Raw genomic sequence first — 20,000 nt, 5'->3', positions numbered from 1 at the left:
TTACGGCGAAAGCATACCATGAGATTATCTGAGAACAGCGCCCAGCAGACATATCATTACAAACCTTAACAAGCCAAGTAGAGGAGTTACACAAGTCAGAAACAGCGATAAAATGTATCACTTACCTTTGATGATCTTCCTATGTTTGCACTCACAAGACTCCATGTTACACAATAAATGTTTGTTTTGTTCGATAATGTCCCTCTTTATGCCCAAAAACCTCAGTTTTGTTGGTGCGTTTTGTTCCGCAATCCATTGGAACAAAAGCGCGGTCACAACAGACAGATGAAAAATCTAAAAAGTACAATAAAAGTTTGAAGAAACCTGTCAAACGATGTTTAAAATCAATACTGAGGTTGTTTTTGTCATAAATAATCAATAATATTTCAACCGGATGAAAGCTTCGTCAGTAGAAAAGGAGAAACAAGAAAGGCTCCCGATCACGCGCTGGACTCATAGTGGAGATGTCCGCTATCCTCTCATTGAAAGTGCTGTATCTCCCTCATTTTTCAGAGTAAAAGCCTGAAACAATGCCTAAAGACTGGCCACATGTAGAAGAATCCATAGGGATCATGAACTGGGTCCTAAGTCTTTGTATGCTGGATAGGCTTTCAATGGAAAAACAGTCTTTCAAAATAATAGTACTTCCTGGATGGATTTTCCTCAGGTTTTCGCCTGCCATATCAGTTCTGTTATACTCACAGACATTATTTTAACAGTTGTGGAAACTTTATAGAGTGTTTTCTATCCAAATCTACCAATTATATGCATATCCTAGCTTCTGGGCTTGAGTAGCAGGCAGTTTACTATGGGCACGCTTTTCATCCAAAATTCCGAATGCTGCCCCCTACCCTAGTGAAGTTAACTTTTAACAAGGCACACCAGTTAATTGAAATGCATTCCAGGTGACAATCTCATGAAGCTGGTTGAGAGAATGCCAAGAGTTTGCAAAGCTGTCAACAAGGCAAAGGGTGGCTACTTTGAAGAATCTCTAATATAAAATGTATTTAGATTTTTTTAATCACTTTTTTGTTTACTACATGATTCCATATGTGTTATTTCATAGTTTTGATGTCTTCACTATTATTCTACAATGTAGAAAATAGTAAATATAAAGAAAATTGAATGAGTAGGTGTTCTAAAACTTTTGTCTGTATATTGAATATACTTGATGTAAACATGCAATAGGGCTGATAGGACACTCTCTTGTTGATTATAGGCCCGATTCAGACTTCAGATTAGGAGACTTAACATGGATTTATCAGATAAGTAGACTTAACATGTACTCAATGGTTAAATCAACTTCAATGTAGATGAAGGGGAGGAGATAGGTTAAAGAAGGACTTTTTTTTGCCATGAGACAATTGAGACATGTATTGTGTATCATCATCAAAACCTTTCCCCAGTTTTGCTCCTAGTCCTAATGAGATGCACTGAGGCTAGCTAGGCTAGCATTAACTCTGTGTGCAATAATAGTGTTTAACATACTTTTTTAATAATTGAATATTCCTTTGAGCATGGTGAAGTTATTAATTACACTTTGGCTGGTGTATCAATACACCCAGTCACTACAAAGATACAGGCGTTCTTCCTAACTCAGTTGCTGGAGAGGAAGGAAACCGCTCAGGGATTTCACCATGAGGCCAATGGTGACTTTAAAACAGTTTGATTTTAATGGTTGTGATAGGAGAAAACTGAGGATGGATCAACAGCATTGTAGTTACTCCACTATACTAACCTCAATGACAGAGTGAAAAGAAGGAAGCCTGTACAGAATACAAATATTCCAAACCATGCATCCTGTTTGCAACAAGGCACTAAAGATAAACTGCAAAATATGTGGCAATTTTTTTTTTTTTTTATGTCCTGAATACAAAGTGTTGTGTTTGGGGCAAATCCAACACAACACATCACTGAGTATTACTCTTCGTATTTTCAAGCATAGTTGGTATGCTTGTCATCAGCCAGGACTAGGGAGTTTTTTATGATAAAGAAATGGAACGGAGCTAAGCACAGGAAGAATCCTAGAGGAAAACCTGCTTCAGTCTGCTTTCCACCAGACACTGGGAGACAGATTCACCTTTCAGCTGGACAATAACCTAAAACACAAGGCCAAATATACACTGGAGTTTCTTACCAAGATGACGTTGAATGTTCCCAAGATGCCTAGTTACAATGTTGACTTAAATCAGCTTGAACATCTATGGTAATACTTGAAAATGGCTGTCTAGCAATGATCAACAACCAACTTGACAGAGTTTGAAGAATTATTTTAAAGAGTAATGGGCAAATATTGTAAAATCCAGGGTTTTTCTTTATTGTTACCATTGTCTACAATGTAGAATAATAGTGTAGACATCAACACTATGAAATAACACATATGGAATCATGTAGTAACCAAAAATGTGTAACCACCATTTGCCTTGATGACAGCTTTGCACACTCATGTTAATTATGGCAGAATGTAGATGGATGTGCCATCATATATATTGTAAAAAGTCAAGGGGTGTGAATACTTTCTGAAGGCCCTGTGTAACATTTAGCTACAGTACATTTTGGGAAAAGCAACAAAGCTTGCTAGATCAACCTGTAGTCGTAGTAGCCAGCCCCCTTCTGGCCCGCTATAGACAAGGACAACCATATCTACTCGCTGCTAGCGTGATCGTACAATCGGCGAAATTCAAAGCCCACAATAATTGCTACAAAACATGACTCGATTCATTTTTCAAACCGTCATCAGACTCTCCTGAAACACCTCTCATCACCCATAGTTATGTCTGAAACACCTCTCATTACTAATCATTATGTCTGAAACACCTCTCATCACTCATCATTATGTCTGAAACACCTCTCATTACTAATCATTATGTCTGAAACACCTCTCATCACTAATCATTATGTCTGAAACACCTCTCATTACTAATCATTATGTCTGAAACACCCTCTCATCACTAATCATTATGTCTGAAACACCTCTCATTACTAATCATTATGTCTGAAACACCTCTCATCACTCATAGTTACGTCTGAAACACCTCTCATTACTAATCATTATGTCTGAAACACCTCTCATTACTAATCATTATGTCTGAAACACCTCTCATCACTCATAGTTACGTCTGAAACACCTCTCATTACTAATCATTATGTCTGAAACACCTCTCATTACTAATCATTATGTCTGAAACACCTCTCATCACTCATAGTTACGTCTGAAACACCTCTCATTACTAATCATTATGTCTGAAACACCTCTCATTACTAATCATTATGTCTGAAACACCCTCTCATCTCTCATAGTTACGTCTGAAACACCTCTCATTACTAATCATTACGTCTGAAACACCTCTCATTACTAATCATTATGTCTGAAACACCTCTCATCACTCATCATTATGTCTGAAACACCTCTCATTACTAATCATTATGTCTGAAACACCTCTCATCACTCATAATTATGTCTGAAACACCTCTCATCTCTCATAATTATGTCTGAAACACCCTCTCATCTCTCATAATTATGTCTGAAACACCCTCTCATCTCTCATAATTATGTCTGAAACACCTCTCATCTCTCATAATTATGTCTGAAACAGCCTCTCATCTCTCATAGTTATGTCTGAAACACCTCTCATCACTAATCATTATGTCTGAAACACCCTCTCATCTCTCATAGTTACGTCTGAAACACCTCTCATTACTAATCATTATGTCTGAAACACCTCTCATCACTCATAGTTATGTCTGAAACACCTCTCATCTCTCATAGTTACGTCTGAAACACCTCTCATCACTAATCATTATGTCTGAAACACCTCTCATCACTAATCATTATGTCTGAAACACCTCTCATCACTCATCATTATGTCTGAAACACCTCTCATTACTAATCATTATGTCTGAAACACCCTCTCATCTCTCATAATTATGTCTGAAACACCCTCTCATCTCTCATAGTTATGTCTGAAACACCTCTCATCACTCATAATTATGTCTGAAACACCTCTCATCACTAATCATTATGTCTGAAACACCTCTCATCACTCATAATTATGTCTGAAACACCTCTCATCACTCATAATTATGTCTGAAACACCTCTCATCACTCATAATTATGTCTGAAACACCCTCTCATCTCTCATAATTATGTCTGAAACACCTCTCATCACTAATAGTTATGTCTGAAACACCTCTCATCACCTGTTCCTAGATCAGTACCCCGCTGAGAGCCTTTATTAACACCGGTCCAGATGGTCAGGGGGGACCTGGTCCTCGATCAGCACCCCTCCGAGAGCTTTTATTAACACCGGTCTAGATGGTCAGGGGGGACCTGGTCCTCGATAAGCACCCCTCTGAGAGCCTTTATTAACACCGGTCTAGATGGTCAGGGGGGACCTGGTCCTCGATCAGCACCCCTCTGAGAGCCTTTATTAACACCGGTCCAGATGGTCAGGGGGGACCTGGTCCTCGATCAGCACCCCTCTGAGAGCCTTTATTTACACCGGTCCAGATGGTATTTTTTCACCAGGGTTTTGTTTTCTTTAGTACATCTGTATGACAACAGTATACATCTACCCTCTGGCTTTGTCCCCTAGGCCAAACCCTGTTATATACTGTGATGGGAGGCTTCCCAAGGCCATCACACATCACTAACTCTCACACACACACACACACACACACACACACACATAAACGCACGTGCACACGCATGCACAAAACCAGAAACACGTACACAGACAAAAACACACACCAAAAACTCTCTCTGACAGCTCAGTGGTCCACCGGGAGTACTACAACTTCTCTTTGTTTATTATTGGGTTGCTGGTACAAAATACTGAAACTCTCTGGCTCTCAATTCAAAGGGCTTTATTAGCATGGGGAACATATCATTACATTGCCAAAAGCAAGTGAAATAGATAATAAACAAAAGTGAAATAAACAATCAGAAGTTAACAGTAAACATTACACTCGCAAAAGTTTCAAAAGAAAACAGACATTTCAAATGTCATATTATGTCTACAGTGCCTTCAGAAAGTATTCATACTTAATCCACATTTTATGTGTTACACCATGAATTCAAAGTGTATTAAATATATATTTTTAAATCTCACCCATTTAAATCTAACCCTACATACAATAAATCATAATGACATCACACCTCATAATGACATCACAGTACTCCATAATGACATCACAATACCCTATAATGACATCACCATACCTCATAATGACATCACAGTACTCCATAATGACATCACAATACCCTATAATGACATCACAATACCCCATAATGACAAAGTGAAAACATGTTTTTAGACATTTTATGTATTGAAAATGAAATAGAGATCTAATTTACATAAGTAGTCCCAGCCCTTTGCTATGACACTCCAAACTGAGCTCAGATGCTTCCAGAAAACGATGGGTTGTATTTACAATGGTGTTTGTTCTTCACTAGTTTTCTTGTGGCAACAGGTCACAAATCTTGTTGCTGTGATGACACACTGTGGTATTTCACGCAATAGATATGGGAGTTAATCAACATTGAATTTGTTTTCAAATTATTTGTCGGTCTGTGTAATCTGAGGGAAATATGTGTCTCTAATATGGTCATACATTGGGCAGGAGGTTAGGAAGTGCAGCTCAGTTTCCATCTCATTTTGTGGGCAGTGTGCATATAGCCTGTCTTCTCTTGTGAGCCATGTCTGCCTACAGCGGCCTTTCTCAATAGCAAGGCTATGCTCACTGAGTCTGTACATAGTCAAGGATTTTATTAATTTTGTGTCAGTCACAGTGGTCAGGTGTTCTGCCACTGTGTACAGTGGTCAGGTGTTCTGCCACTGTGTACTCTCTGTTTAGGGCCAAATAGCTGTAATAGCTGTCGCTCTCCTCATCCTCAGATGAGGTGAGGAGAGAAGGATCTTCGGACCAAAATGCGGAGTTAGGGAAATATGCCATCTTTATTTATTAACACGATGGTCACGAAACAAAACACTTTAACAAACTACAAAATAACAAAACGACGTACACGCAACCTGAACATAAACTTACATGGAACAAACGTAAACTCACGAACAGGAACGGACATCGAAACGAACGAACAGTCAAACAGCTCCAAAAGTGAATACATCTAACATAACGAAGACATCACAGGAGACAATCACCCACAAACACACAGTGATAATGCCCTACCTAAATATGACTCTTGATTAGAGGAAAATGCAAACCACCTGCCTCTAATCAAGAGCCATACCAGGCAAACCGAAACCAACATAGAAACAGGTAACATAGACTGCCCACCCAAAACACATACCCTGACCAAAAACACATAAAAACTAACATAAATAGGTCAGGACTGTTACAGTACCCCCCCCCCAAGGTGCGAACGCCGGGCGCACCAGCACAAAGTCCAGGGGAGGGTCCGGGTGGGCAGTTGACCACGGTGGTGGTTCCGGTTCCGGACGCTGTCCCCATACCACCATAGTCACTCCCCTCTTCTGTCTACCCCTACCACTGACCACCCAAACATTACCTTCCCCTAAATAATCAGCTAGCACCGGAACAAGGGGCAGCACCGGGACAAGGGGTAGCACCGGGACAAGGGGCAGCACAAAAACAAGGGGCAGCACCAGGATAAGGACCATCACTGGAATAAGGGGCAGCACCGGGACAAGGGGCAGCACCGGGACAAGGGGCAGCACCGGGACAAGGGGCAGCACCGGGACAAGGGGCAGCACCGGGACAAGGGGCAGCACCGGGACAAGGGGCAGCACCGGGACAAGGGGCAGCACCGGGACAAGGGGCAGCACCGGGACAAGGGGCAGCACCGGGACAAGGGGCAGCACCGGGACAAGGGGCAGCACCGGGACAAGGGGCAGCACCGGGACAAGGGGCAGCACCGGGACAAGGGGCAGCACCGGGACAAGGGGCAACACCGGGACAAGGGGCAACACCGGGACAAGGGGCAGATCCCGGCTGAAGGACTCTGGCAGGTCCTGTTTGGACGGCTCTGGCAGGTCCATGCTGGCTGACGGCTCTCGACGCTCATGGCAGACTGACGGCTCTCTACGCTCATGGCAGGCTGACGGCTCTCGACGCTCATGGCAGGCTGACGGCTCTCGACGCTCATGGCAGGCTGACGGCTCTCGACGCTCATGGCAGGCTGACGGCTCTCGACGCTCATGGCAGGCTGACGGCTCACGACGCTCATGGCGCTCTGACGGCTCTGGCTGCTCATGGCTCACTGACGGCTCTGGCTGCTCATGGCTCTTTGACGGCTCTGGCTGCTCATGGCTCACTGACGGCTCTGGCTGCTCATGGCTCACTGACGGCTCTGGCTGCTCATGGCTCACTGACGGCTCTGGCAGATCCTGTCTGGTTAGCGGCTCTGGCAGATCCTGTCTGGTTGGCGGCTCTGGCAGATCCTGTCTGGTTGGCGGCTCTGGCAGATCCTGTCTGGTTGGCGGCTCTGGCAGATCCTGTCTGGTTGGCGGCTCTGGAAGATCCTGTCTGGTTGGCGGCTCTGGCAGATCCTGTCTGGTTGGCGGCTCTGGCAGATCCTGTCTGGTTGGCGGCTCTGGCAGATCCTGTCTGGCTGACGGCTCTAGCGGCTCCTGTCTGGCTGATGGCTCTAGCGGCTCCTGTCTGGCTGACGGCTCTGCAGGCTCATGGCAGACGGGCGGCTTTGCAGGCTCATGGCAGACGGGCGGCTTTGCAGGCTCCTGGCAGACGGATGGCTCAGATGGCGCTGGGAAGACGGATGGCTCAGATGGCGCTGGGAAGACAGATGGCTCAGATGGCGCTGGGGAGACGGATGGCTCAGATGGCGCTGGGGAGACGGATGGCTCAGATGGCGCTGGGGAGACGGATGGCTCTGGCCGGATATGGCGCACTGTAGACCTGGTGCGTGGTGCCGGAACTGGAGGCACCGTGCTAATGATAAACACCTTCCTACTAGTGCGGGGAGCAGAGACAGGGCACACTGAACTCTCAAAGCGTACTCTATACCTGGTGCGTGGTACCGGCACTGGTGGCACCTGGCTGAGGGCACGCACCTCAGGACTAGTACGGGGAGAAGTGACAGTGTGTACAGGACTTGGGAGACGCACAGGTGGCTTAGTGCGTGGGGCCGGAACTGGAGGCACCGAACTGGATACACACACTATAGGGAGAGTGCGTGGAGGAGGAACAGGGCTCTGGAAATGCACTGGTAGCCTAGTGCGTAATATAGGCACTGTAGGTACTAGGCTGGGGCGGGGAGGTGGCGCCGGAAATACCGGACCGTGCAGGCGTACTGGCTCTCTTGAGCATTGAGCCTGCCCAACCTTACCTGGTTGAATGCTCCCGGTCGCCCTGCCAGTGCGGCGAGGTGGAATAGCCCGCACTGGGCTATGCAGGCGAACCGGGGAAACCATGCGTAAGGCAGGTGCCATGTATGCCGGCCCGAGGAGACGCACTGGAGACCAGACGCGTTGAGCCGGCCTCATGACACCTGGCTCAATGCCCAATCTAGCCCTACCAGTGCGGGGAGGTGGAATAACCCGCACTGGGCTATGCACACGTACAGGAGACACCGTGCGCTCTACTGCGTAACACGGTGTCTGCCCGTACTCCCGCTCTCCACGGTTAGCCTGGGAAGTGGGCGCAGGTCTCCTACCTGCCCTTGGCCCACAACCCCTTAGCCCCCCCCCAAGAAATTTTTGGGAGTTACTCACGGGCTTTTCGGGCTTCCGTGCAAGACGTGTCCCCTCATAATTCCGGTTACGAGCTTGAATCTCCGGCTTCCATCCACGTCTCCTAGCTGCCTCCTCATACCAGCGCTCCTGGGCTGTGACTGCCTCACTCTTCTCACGAGAGCAGCGATTTCCTCCAGTTTGCGCCCAGGGTCCTCTACCAGACAGGATCTCCTCCCAAGTCCAAAAGTCCTTGTTGCTCCGTCGAGCATTTTTCCCATACCGCTTGGTCTCTGTATTTTGGTGGGTGATTCTGTAATAGCTGTCGCTCTCCTCATCCTCAGATGAGGTGAGGAGAGAAGGATCTTCGGACCAAAATGCGGAGTTAGGGAAATATGCCATCTTTATTTATTAACACGATGGTCACGAAACAAAACACTTTAACAAACTACAAAATAACAAAACGACGTACACGCAACCTGAACATAAACTTACATGGAACAAACGTAAACTCACGAACAGGAACGGACATCGAAACGAACGAACAGTCAAACAGCTCCAAAAGTGAATACATCTAACATAACGAAGACATCACAGGAGACAATCACCCACAAACACACAGTGATAATGCCCTACCTAAATATGACTCTTGATTAGAGGAAAATGCAAACCACCTGCCTCTAATCAAGAGCCATACCAGGCAAACCGAAACCAACATAGAAACAGGTAACATAGACTGCCCACCCAAAACACATACCCTGACCAAAAACACATAAAAACTAACATAAATAGGTCAGGACTGTTACAATAGCATTCTAGTTTTCTCTGTTTTTTGGTAAATAATTTCCAGTGTAAAGTAATTATCTTTTTGTTTTCTCATGATTTGGTTGGGTCTAATTGTGTTGCTGTCCTGGGGCTCTGTGGGGTGTGTTTGTGTTTGTGAACAGAGCCCTAGGACCAGCTTGCTTAGGGGACTCTTCTCCAGGTTCATCTCTCTGTAGGTGATGGCTTTGTTATGGAAGGTTTGGGAATCGCTTCCTTTTAGGTGGTTGTAGAATTTAACAGCTAATTTATGGATTTTGATAATTAGCGGTTATCGTTTCAATTCTGCTCTGCATGCATCATTTGGTGTTTTACGTTGTACACGGAGGATGTTTTTGCAGAATTGTCCATTTTGGTGTTAGCCTGCTGAGGGAAAGTCATTAGCTTAATCTCCGTTACACACGCACACACACACTCTTCTCCTCTCTGTTTCTGTCTCAGTCCAAACAGAACACCTGGATGCCCGGGGGAATGGGAGCAAAGAAAGGAAGAGTGGTGTGTGCGTGTGTATTAGTATTTTTAAAACATTTAATTTAAACCTTTATGTAAGTAGCCAAGTCAGTTAAGAACAAATTCTTCTTTTACAATGACGGCCTACCCCGGTTATACCCTCCCGTAACCCGGACGATGCTGGGCTAATCGCACGCCGCCCTATGGGACTCCCGATCACAGCCGATTGTGATAAAAGCCCCGGATTGAACCAGGGTCTGTAGTGACGCCTCTAGCATTGAGATACAGTGCCTTAGACCGCTGCGCCACTCGGGAACAATGTGGGTGTGTGAGAGTTTTTGCTTGTCTGTGCAATTTACAGTTGCTCTCCTCATTGTACAGAATGTAACAGATTTCACACGGCAAAGTGTTGATTTTTCAGTCTGACATTTCTAGTGTGAAAGTCACACTCAGCGGTGTAAAATAACACCCCAGTGTTGATGGTGATAACTAGAGTTATTGTTTTACAAATAACAAAACAGTGAAACAATCTCATCAAAACCACGCCCATCAATGTCATATTTCCCAGCATGCTCTACTGCAACTAGATGTTTTAGGGTTGTTGTAATATCTGTGTTTTTTGTCTGTACATTGATTGATTGATTGATTAGTATTATGCAAAGATACATTTTCTAAACTAATCCAGTCAGTTAGATGTATTGCACTAGTTACTGGAATGGTTAAATCAGGTTTTCTGGACATAGTAGGGTGTCACACAGGGATCAATTCTTGGTCTGATTTTTTTCTCTATTTGCATGAATTTTATTAGTAAAAAATTAAAAAATAAAAAGTGTAACTTTTCACTTGTATGGAGATGACACCGTGGTGTTTGATCCCACAGCTGACCAGAGCTTCAATCTGCCTTTATCCCGTAAGGTCGATGTCCGCGCCAACGCAGAAATCCAATTAACATAATACAAGTTTAATCTAGAGATATCTGTTTTGGTGACAGAGTTAGAGAAGTGTTTTTCAGAACATGAGACATCCCGAGAATTGGTCTTCTCACAAAAGTGTCTGACCCCACTATGCAAAGATGAGACTCTCATGAACACAATGGTTTTCTCCGTTTTGCTACGACCCCCCCGCAAGCATCTTGGGACTGAAGTCGATATAGCCGATCTGCCAACTTCTGTCTGTAGCATCCAAACAGTTTGAGCTGCACACTGTTAGCAGTTGTTGTTATTCTTCTATAACACAAACCCCGAAGCAAATCAGAAGGAGAAAAATAGGTTTATTCAAAGAGAACAAATTATAGTTGTTGTTGCTGGAAAATAGATGATCTTCCCTGTCCTCAGTGATTCTCTACAGAACAAAGAGCTAGAATGTAATTTATAACCACTAACACTAGTCTGTGGTTGACCAATTGGAATTCCTTGTAGTAATAGTAATAATAATAGCAAGTATCCTGTTTCAGGCTCAATGTACAGATGATTCAGACCAATGGAAACACACGAAACTATGAGTCCAGAACAGACATTCTAAACAGATGTTGAACTGAAAACCAACTATTTCCATAGATAATTCCCTATTGACTGTTAGTACTCTGCGTTGTGTATTATCTTCAAATATTCTTACAACACTAGTTTGACCCCTCTGTGGCAATGTGAGACTCTCACGAAGACATACATGTCAGTTGTTTTGGTTCTACTCGTTGAAAAACATTATGGAAATATATGTGGAGACGGTTTAGTGGCAAAAGTATGATTTTTTTTTATGATAACAAATGTTTTCTAATCTTTATTACATTTCTCAGATACTTCATCAACAACTTACTTTAGATTTTCTGTTGTGGTGAATCTGTTATTCAATGTGTTTGGATAATAGCCACTAAAATGTTTCATAAAAAATAATAAAAAAACATTGTAAGACCAGAACACTCAAATCAACCCTACTCCGACCAGTGCTCCGAGAGCGAAGCGGTTTTTACAAAACTGACAATCTGACAACGCTATGAATTTATCAGCGCAGGCACTCCAGATTAAAATATTTTATTTATTTATTTCACCTTTATTTAACCAGGTAGGCCAGTTGAGAACAAGTTCTCATTTGCAACTGCGACCTGGCCAAGATAAAGCAAAGCAGTTCGACACAAACAACAGCACAGAATTACACATGGAATAAACAAAACATACAGTCAATAATACAGTAGAACAAATAATAAATAAATAGGCCGTAGTGGCGAAATAATTAAAACCCTAAATAAATCAAACAGCAAAATCGTCCTTGGTATGACTTTCCTTATAGCTTAGTAGTCCCCTCCCCCGGCATAGACCGGGTTTAGACTACTATGGGTTTAGGGTTAGGGTTAAACCGGGCTTAGACTACTATTGGTTTAGGGTTAGGGTTAGGGTTAAACCGGGCTTAGACTACTATTGGTTTAGGGTTAGGGTTAGGGTTAAACCGGGCTTAGACTACTATGGGTTTAGGGTTAGGGTTAGGGTTAGACCGGGCTTAGACTACTATGGGGTTAGGGTTAGGGTTAGGGTTAGACCGGGCTTAGACTACTATGGGTTTAGGGTTAGGGTTAGGGTTAAACTGGGCTTAGACTACTATGGGTTTAGGGTTAGGGTTAGGGTTAAACCGGGCTTAGACTACTATGGGTTTAGGGTTAGGGTTAGGGTTAGACCGGGCTTAGACTACTATGGGGTTAGGGTTAGGGTTAGGGTTAGACCGGGCTTAGACTACTATGGGTTTAGGGTTAGGGTTAGGGTTAAACCGGGCTTAGACTACTATGGGTTTAGGGTTAGGGTTAGGGTTAAACCGGGCTTAGACTACTATAGGTGTAGGGTTAGGGTTAGGGTTAGACCGGGCTTAGACTACTATGGGTTTAGGGTTAGGGTTAGGGTTAGACCGGGCTTAGACTACCATGGGTTTAGGGTTAGGGTTAGGGTTAGACCGGGCTTAGACTACTATGGGTTTAGGGTTAGGGTTAAACCGGGCTTAGACTACTATGGGTTTAGGGTTAGGGTTAAACCGGGCTTAGACTACTATGGGTTTAGGGTTAGGGTTAAACCGGGCTTAGACTACTATGGGTTTTTGTCAGCAGAAACCCTTTGTTGAACTTATTGCAGGTAAAACCAAGTAGATTTTATTTTCCAAAAAGTAAAAAAAAAAAAGGTTTAAAAAATGTATTTGTTAATTTGGCATGCAAACTTTGGATTGTGCCCTCACTGATCGTGTCCCCGCTTTTAAATATCTTGGTATCTAGAGTGAAGAAAGCTAGCTATCAAAAAAGCTTATTGATGAGTTAATTTAGAAATTAAGAATTAAAATGGGCTTCCTTCATAGGAACAGGTCCTGTCTTTTGTTAAAAAGCAGAAAACAAATCATTCAGTCAACAGTGATTCAGGTTATTGACTATGTTTATCGTCTCTACGAATGCAGACGCCACTGTATTGAAGCCACTGGATGCAGTTTATCATAGCGCAGTGTACTTTATGACGGCCGATAGGTTCGCTATAAATCATTTCGTACCAGAAAGGGGTCCTCTTTGAAGTCTTGTCAATTGATGACTTGTGTTTTTTTGTTGTCTATGAACTTCCACCTCATTGTTAACCTTCAGACTTATAACTCGAACCCCTTGTTCCCCTCCCGGTCTCGGTCTTGACTTGGTTCTCGAACCCCTTGACACCCTCCCGGTCTCAGTCTTGACTTGGTTCTCGAACCCCTTGTCCCCCTCCCGGTCTCAGTCTTGACTTGGTTCTCGAACCCCTTGACCCCCTCCCGGTCTCAGTCTTGACTCGGTTCTCGGGCCCCTTGTCCCCCTCCCGGTCTCGGTCTTGAGTCGGTTCTCGAAACCCCTTGCCCTTGACATCGCAGGTTTCTACTTTTTTTGTTTTGTTTTTTTCCTAGTGTTTTTCTTTATTCAGTTTGTTTTGTGCTACACACACCTGGGTAGAACTATTGTAATACGAATCGCTGGCTGCTCACCGTCCACCCTGAATTCCATGAGACTGCAGAACAATGGACTACCTTCTTCGGCAAGGCGCCGAGTCCTACTGGAGAGTAGGGGACGAAGACGCCGACGGAGAGGCAGACGTGGTGTGGTCTTAGTGAGATTAAAACGCCGGGAGACTGGTCCTCCATTACCGAGCATCCTACACGCCGGGAGACTGGTCCTCCATTACCGAGCATCCTACACGCCGGGAGACTGGTCCTCCATTACCGAGCATACTACATGCCGGGAGACTGGTCCTCCATTACCGAGCATCCTACACGCCGGGAGACTGGTCCTCCATTACCGAGCATACTACACGCCGGGAGACTAGTCCTCCATTACCGAGCATCCTACACGCCGGGAGACTGGTCCTCCATTACCGAGCATACTACACGCCGGGAGACTGGTCCTCCATTACCGAGCATCCTACACGCCGGGAGACTGGTCCTCCATTACCGAGCATCCTACACGCCGGGAGACTGGTCCTCCATTACTGAGCATACTACACGCCGGGAGACTGGTCCTCCATTACCGAGCATACTACACGCCGGGAGACTGGTCCTCCATTACCGAACATACTACACGCCGGGAGACTGGTCCTCCATTACCGAGCATCCTACACGCCGGGAGACTGGTCCTCCATTACCGAGCATACTACTCATCAATGTTTCAATCATTAACCTCTCTGGGATCGCGGGACGCTTGCGTCCCAACAGCCTGTTAAAATGTAGAGCGCCAGATTCAAAAAAATGATATAAAATTAAACTTGATTAAATCACACATATAAGATACCAAATTAAAGCTACACTCGTTGTGAATCCAGCCAACATGTCAGATTTCAAAAAGGCTTTTCGGTGAAAGCATAAGATGCTATTATCTGATGATAGCCCAATGTAAACAAGAGAGTGTAGCCTATTTCAACCATGCTGGAGCTACTCAAAACGCAGAAATAAAATATAAAAAATGCATTACCTTTGACGAGATTCTTTTGTTGGCACTCCAATATGACCCATAAACAACACAAATGGTCCTTTTGTTCGATTAATTCCGTCCATATATATCCAAATTGTCCATTTATTTGGCGCCGTTGTACCAGAAAAAGCATCGTCCAATTTGCACAAAGTCACGACAAAATATCTAAAAAAATTACCTCGACTTTGCCAAAACATTTCAAAGTACTTTTGTAATACAACTGTAGGTATTTGAAAACGTTAATAATCGATCAAATTGAAGACGGGTCAATCTGTTTTCAATACAGGATATCAACAAACTCACGGTACTTTTCGAGTCTTGCTCAACTCTCAAACATAAATACATGACGTCACTCCACTTCCGGGTCAATATCTTTCTCAGTTCTCTAATGAAAAACTTTAACCTTTTTCCATACAATGGCGCCATCCAGTGGAAGCAGTAGAAACTGCGTGGATAGTGATTAGAATTCTGGTTTGCCCATGAGAACCCATTGAACACACAATGACTTTAAAAAAAAAAAAGGTTGGTCCTCAGGGTTTTGACTGCTATATAAGTTCTGTTATACTTACAGATATGATTCCAACACTTTTAGAAACTTCAGAGTGTTTTCTATCCAAATATACTAATGATATGCATATCTTATATTCTGGGGATGAGTAGAACGAAGTTGAAATTGTGCACGCTATTTTTCCATATGTGAAAACTCTGCACCCTATCCCCAAGAAGTTTTAATGAACAAACTTGACAAACTCAGAGCGAGGATCTCCTTCCAGAGGGACATCAGATCCTGCAACGTACTCTTTTTTTTCTGAGACTTGGCTTTCCTCCGACGTCCAAATTAATTATGAACAACCAGCTGGTGTTACAGTGAGGAAGTGGGCTCTATCAGAGCGGAGTCAGCTGTTTCTATCCCCAGACCATCAGGCTGCTGAATAGACACCCCAAGTCAGTGACCTACTTTCTCTCTCTTCTCCTTCTCTCATTCCTTCTCTCTAGTCTCCCAGGTGTTTGCTTGTCACCTGGAGCATGGAGCTGTCTGCCAGAAAAACAAACAGACAAAGAGATGAACAAGAACATGGGAGGAAATATTTATGACACACACAGACACATTACTGGATGTTTTATATACATTTTTTTTCTGGGAAGAGTGCTTTATTGGCATGAAATACGATTAGTAGCTATTGCCAAAACATTATAGTGGTACAGCATGTCAGTAAATAGAGTTCAATACAACGAGGATAATGAAATACAGGTCATTTCAGTAAATAGAGTTAATTGAGAATAATAAAATACAGGTCATTACGGTATTAATAGTACATATAATCATGGATACAGGTACAACACTACTAGTGTTGTATTGTGTAATTTACAGTTGATACATTTAATTAAATCAGAATATAAAAATGAAGAATGACTAATAAATCAACAACAACATGATGATGGTTCCACTGTGTATTACTGTCAGTTATATACAACATGATGATGGTTCCACTGTGTATTACTGTCAGTTATATACAACATGATGATGGTTCCACTGTGTATTACTGTCAGTTATATACAACATGATGATGGTTCCACTATGTATTACTGTCAGTTATATACAACATGATGATGGTTCCACTGTGTATTACTGTCAGTTATATACAACATGATGATGGTTCCACTGTGTATTACTGTCAGTTATATACAACAACATGATGATGGTTCCACTGTGTATTACTGTCAGTTATATACAACATGATGATGGTTCCACTGTGTATTACTGTCAGTTATATACAACATGATGATGGTTCCACTGTGTATTACTGTCAGTTATATACAACAACATGATGATGGTTCCACTGTGTATTACTGTCAGTTATATACAACATGATGATGGTTCCACTGTGTATTACTGTCAGTTATATACAACATGATGATGGTTCCACTGTGTATTACTGTCAGTTATATACAGCATGATGATGGTTCCACTGTGTATTACTGTCAGTTATATACAACATGATGATGGTTCCACTGTGTATTACTGTCAGTTATATACAACATGATGATGGTTCCACTGTGTATTACTGTCAGTTATATTCAACAACATGATGATGGTTCCACTGTGTATTACTGTCAGTTATATACAACATGATGATGGTTCCACTATGTATTACTGTCAGTTATATACAACATGATGATGGTTCCACTGTGTATTACTGTCAGTTATATACAACATGATGATGGTTCCACTGTGTATTACTGTCAGTTATATACAACATGATGATGGTTCCACTGTGTATTACTGTCAGTTATATACAACATGATGATGGTTCCACTGTGTATTACTGTCAGTTATATACAACATGATGATGGTTCCACTGTGTATTACTGTCAGTTATATTCAACAACATGATGATGGTTCCACTGTGTATTACTGTCAGTTCTAATCAATGTAAATTCTTAATGGAATTAGCTGTCACGGTATGTCCCTCAGGATATGGCAGTAATATACTGTTCATCACTTGCAGTAATATTTACGGGTTCTCTCTCACGCAAATTAAAACATCTTATTTGGGAGTGTTTCTCACAGTGGAGGAAAACGTGAATCTCTGTCTCTACCTGTCCTGTCGTGCGGTGACCACATAGACACTCCTCTTTGGATTGTCATGTCTTTTTGTGTCTCCCTTTTTCTTTTGGCAATTGGTGGTTGCTGAGCCTGTATTTGGCTGTACAGTAGGACAAGGTCATCTGATCTGTTGGTGACAGTAGGACAAGGTCATCTGATCTGTTGGTGACAGTAGGACGAGGTCATCTGGTCTTTTGGTGACAGTAGGACAAGGTCATCTGATCTGTTGGTGACAGTAGGACAAGGTCATCTGGTCTGTCGGTGACAGTAGGACAAGGTCATCTGGTCTGTTGGTGACAGTAGGACAAGGTCATCTGGGTAGACCTTGATCTGTTGGTGACAGTAGGACAAGGTCATCTGGTCTGTCGGTGACAGTAGGACAAGGTCATCTGATGTGTTGGTGACAGTAGGACAAGGTCATCTGGGTAGACCTTGATCTGTCGGTGACAGTAGGTCAAGGTCATTGGATCTGTTGGTAACAGTAGGACAAGGTCGTCTGATCTGTTGGTGACAGTAGGACAAGGTCATCTGATCTGTTGGTGACAGTAGGTCAAGGTCGTCTGGTCTGTTGGTGACAGTAGGACAAGGTCATCTGATCTGTTGGTGACAGTAGGACAAGGTCGTCTGATCTGTTGGTGACAGTAGGACAAGGTCGTCTGGTCTGTTGGTGACAGTAGGACAAGGTCGTCTGGTCTGTTGGTGACAGTAGGTCAAGGTCATCTGGTCTGTTGGTAACAGTAGGACAAGGTCATCTGATCTGTTGGTGACAGTAGGACAAGGTCGTCTGGTCTGTTGGTGACAGTAGGACAAGGTCATCTGATATGTTGGTGACAGTAGGTCAAGGTCATCTGATCTGTTGGTGACAGTAGGACAAGGTCGTCTGGTCTCTTGGTGACAGTAGGACAAGGTCATCTGATATGTTGGTGACAGTAGGTCAAGGTCATCTGATCTGTTGGTAACAGTAGGACAAGGTCGTCTGGTCTGTTGGTGACAGTAGGACAAGGTCATCTGATCTGTTGGTGACGGTAGGACAAGGTCATCTGGTCTGTTGGTGACAGTAGGACAAGGTCGTCTGGTCTGTTGGTGACAGTAGGTCAAGGTCATCTGGTCTGTTGGTGACAGTAGGACAAGGTCGTCTGGTCTCTTGGTGACAGTAGGACAAGGTCATCTGGGTAGACCTTGATCTGTTGGTGACAGTAGGACAAGGTCATCTGATCTGTCGGTGACAGTAGGACAAGGTCATCTGGTCTGTTGGTGACAGAAGGACAAGGTCATCTGGGTAGAGCAGGAATCTGACCTCCTCATCTGCTATTCTCCATAAGTTGGTTTTAATCTTTTCTACCTTAACCTGCCCTGTCCGGCCGTACATTGTTTTGTTCTATACTATTGCGTTCTGTACATATCTACTTCTAGATCAATTCGACAACTGTTGTTTTTCTCTTGAAGATCTTTGCCATGCGTTGGCCTAATGTTTTGCGATGTGGGTCCAACAACACTGCTAGTTCATTGAGGTAGACATTGAACAGAGTTGGACTTAAACTTTTATTTCTATTTAACGAGGCAAGTCAGTTAAGAACAAATTCTTATTTACAATGACGGCCTAGGAACAGTGGGTTAACTGCCTTGTTCAGGGGCAGAAAAACATATTTATTTTATTTAGTGTATGTCAACTTCTGACCCACTGGAATTGTGATACAGGGAATTATAAGTTAAATAATCTGTCTGTAAACAATTTTTGGAAAAATTACTTGTCACATGCACAAAGTAGATGTCCTAACCGACTTGCCAGAACTATAGTTTGTAAACAAGACATTTGTGGAGTGGTTGAAAACGTGGTACCTTCAGGCGTTTGGAAATTGCTCCCAAGGATGAACCAGACTTGTGGAGGTCTACCATTTTTTTTCTTAGGCCTTGGCTGATTTTTTATTTTTTTTTCCCCATGATGTCAAGCAAAGAGGCACTGAGTTTGAAGGTAGGCCTTGAAATACATCCACAGGCACACCTCCAATTGACTCAAACGATGTCAATTAGCCTATCAGAAGCTTCTAAAGCATGTGCCCGGCATGCCACAAGGAGTCACTTGAGCGCGACGACCAAAGGAAAGCCACCCCACCCAAACCATCCCCTAACCCAGACAACGCTGATAAAATGGTGCACGGCCCCATGGGACTCCCGGTCACGGCCGGTTGTGACACAGCCAGGGATCAAACCCAGGTCTGGAGTGAAACTGAAATGCATTAGACCTCCTGCGCCACTCGGGAGGCCAAAGCTTGTTTTTGTTTGTTTGAAAGTTCAGTGTAATTTGGTTCTGGTTGTTTTAATTGTTCTGGGGAGTTTTTCTTGTAAATTTTCTTGGTTTAAAGGAATTAAACTTTTTTTTTCTTTTGCATAAATTTGCTTTGGTGGCTGTTTTATGATAGATCTCATTTAATTTTTTCGCAGGCAAATGTATGTCAGGGAGGTTTGGGGCTGAATATTGTTAAAAGGAAATCATTTGATACAG

This window comes from Salvelinus fontinalis, chromosome 13 (assembly GCF_029448725.1).
Source record: "Salvelinus fontinalis isolate EN_2023a chromosome 13, ASM2944872v1, whole genome shotgun sequence".
In the NCBI taxonomy this organism is placed as follows: Eukaryota; Metazoa; Chordata; class Actinopteri; order Salmoniformes; family Salmonidae; genus Salvelinus; species Salvelinus fontinalis.
The sequence above is the reverse complement of the archived record's forward strand: the minus strand, read 5'-3'. Positions refer to the sequence as shown.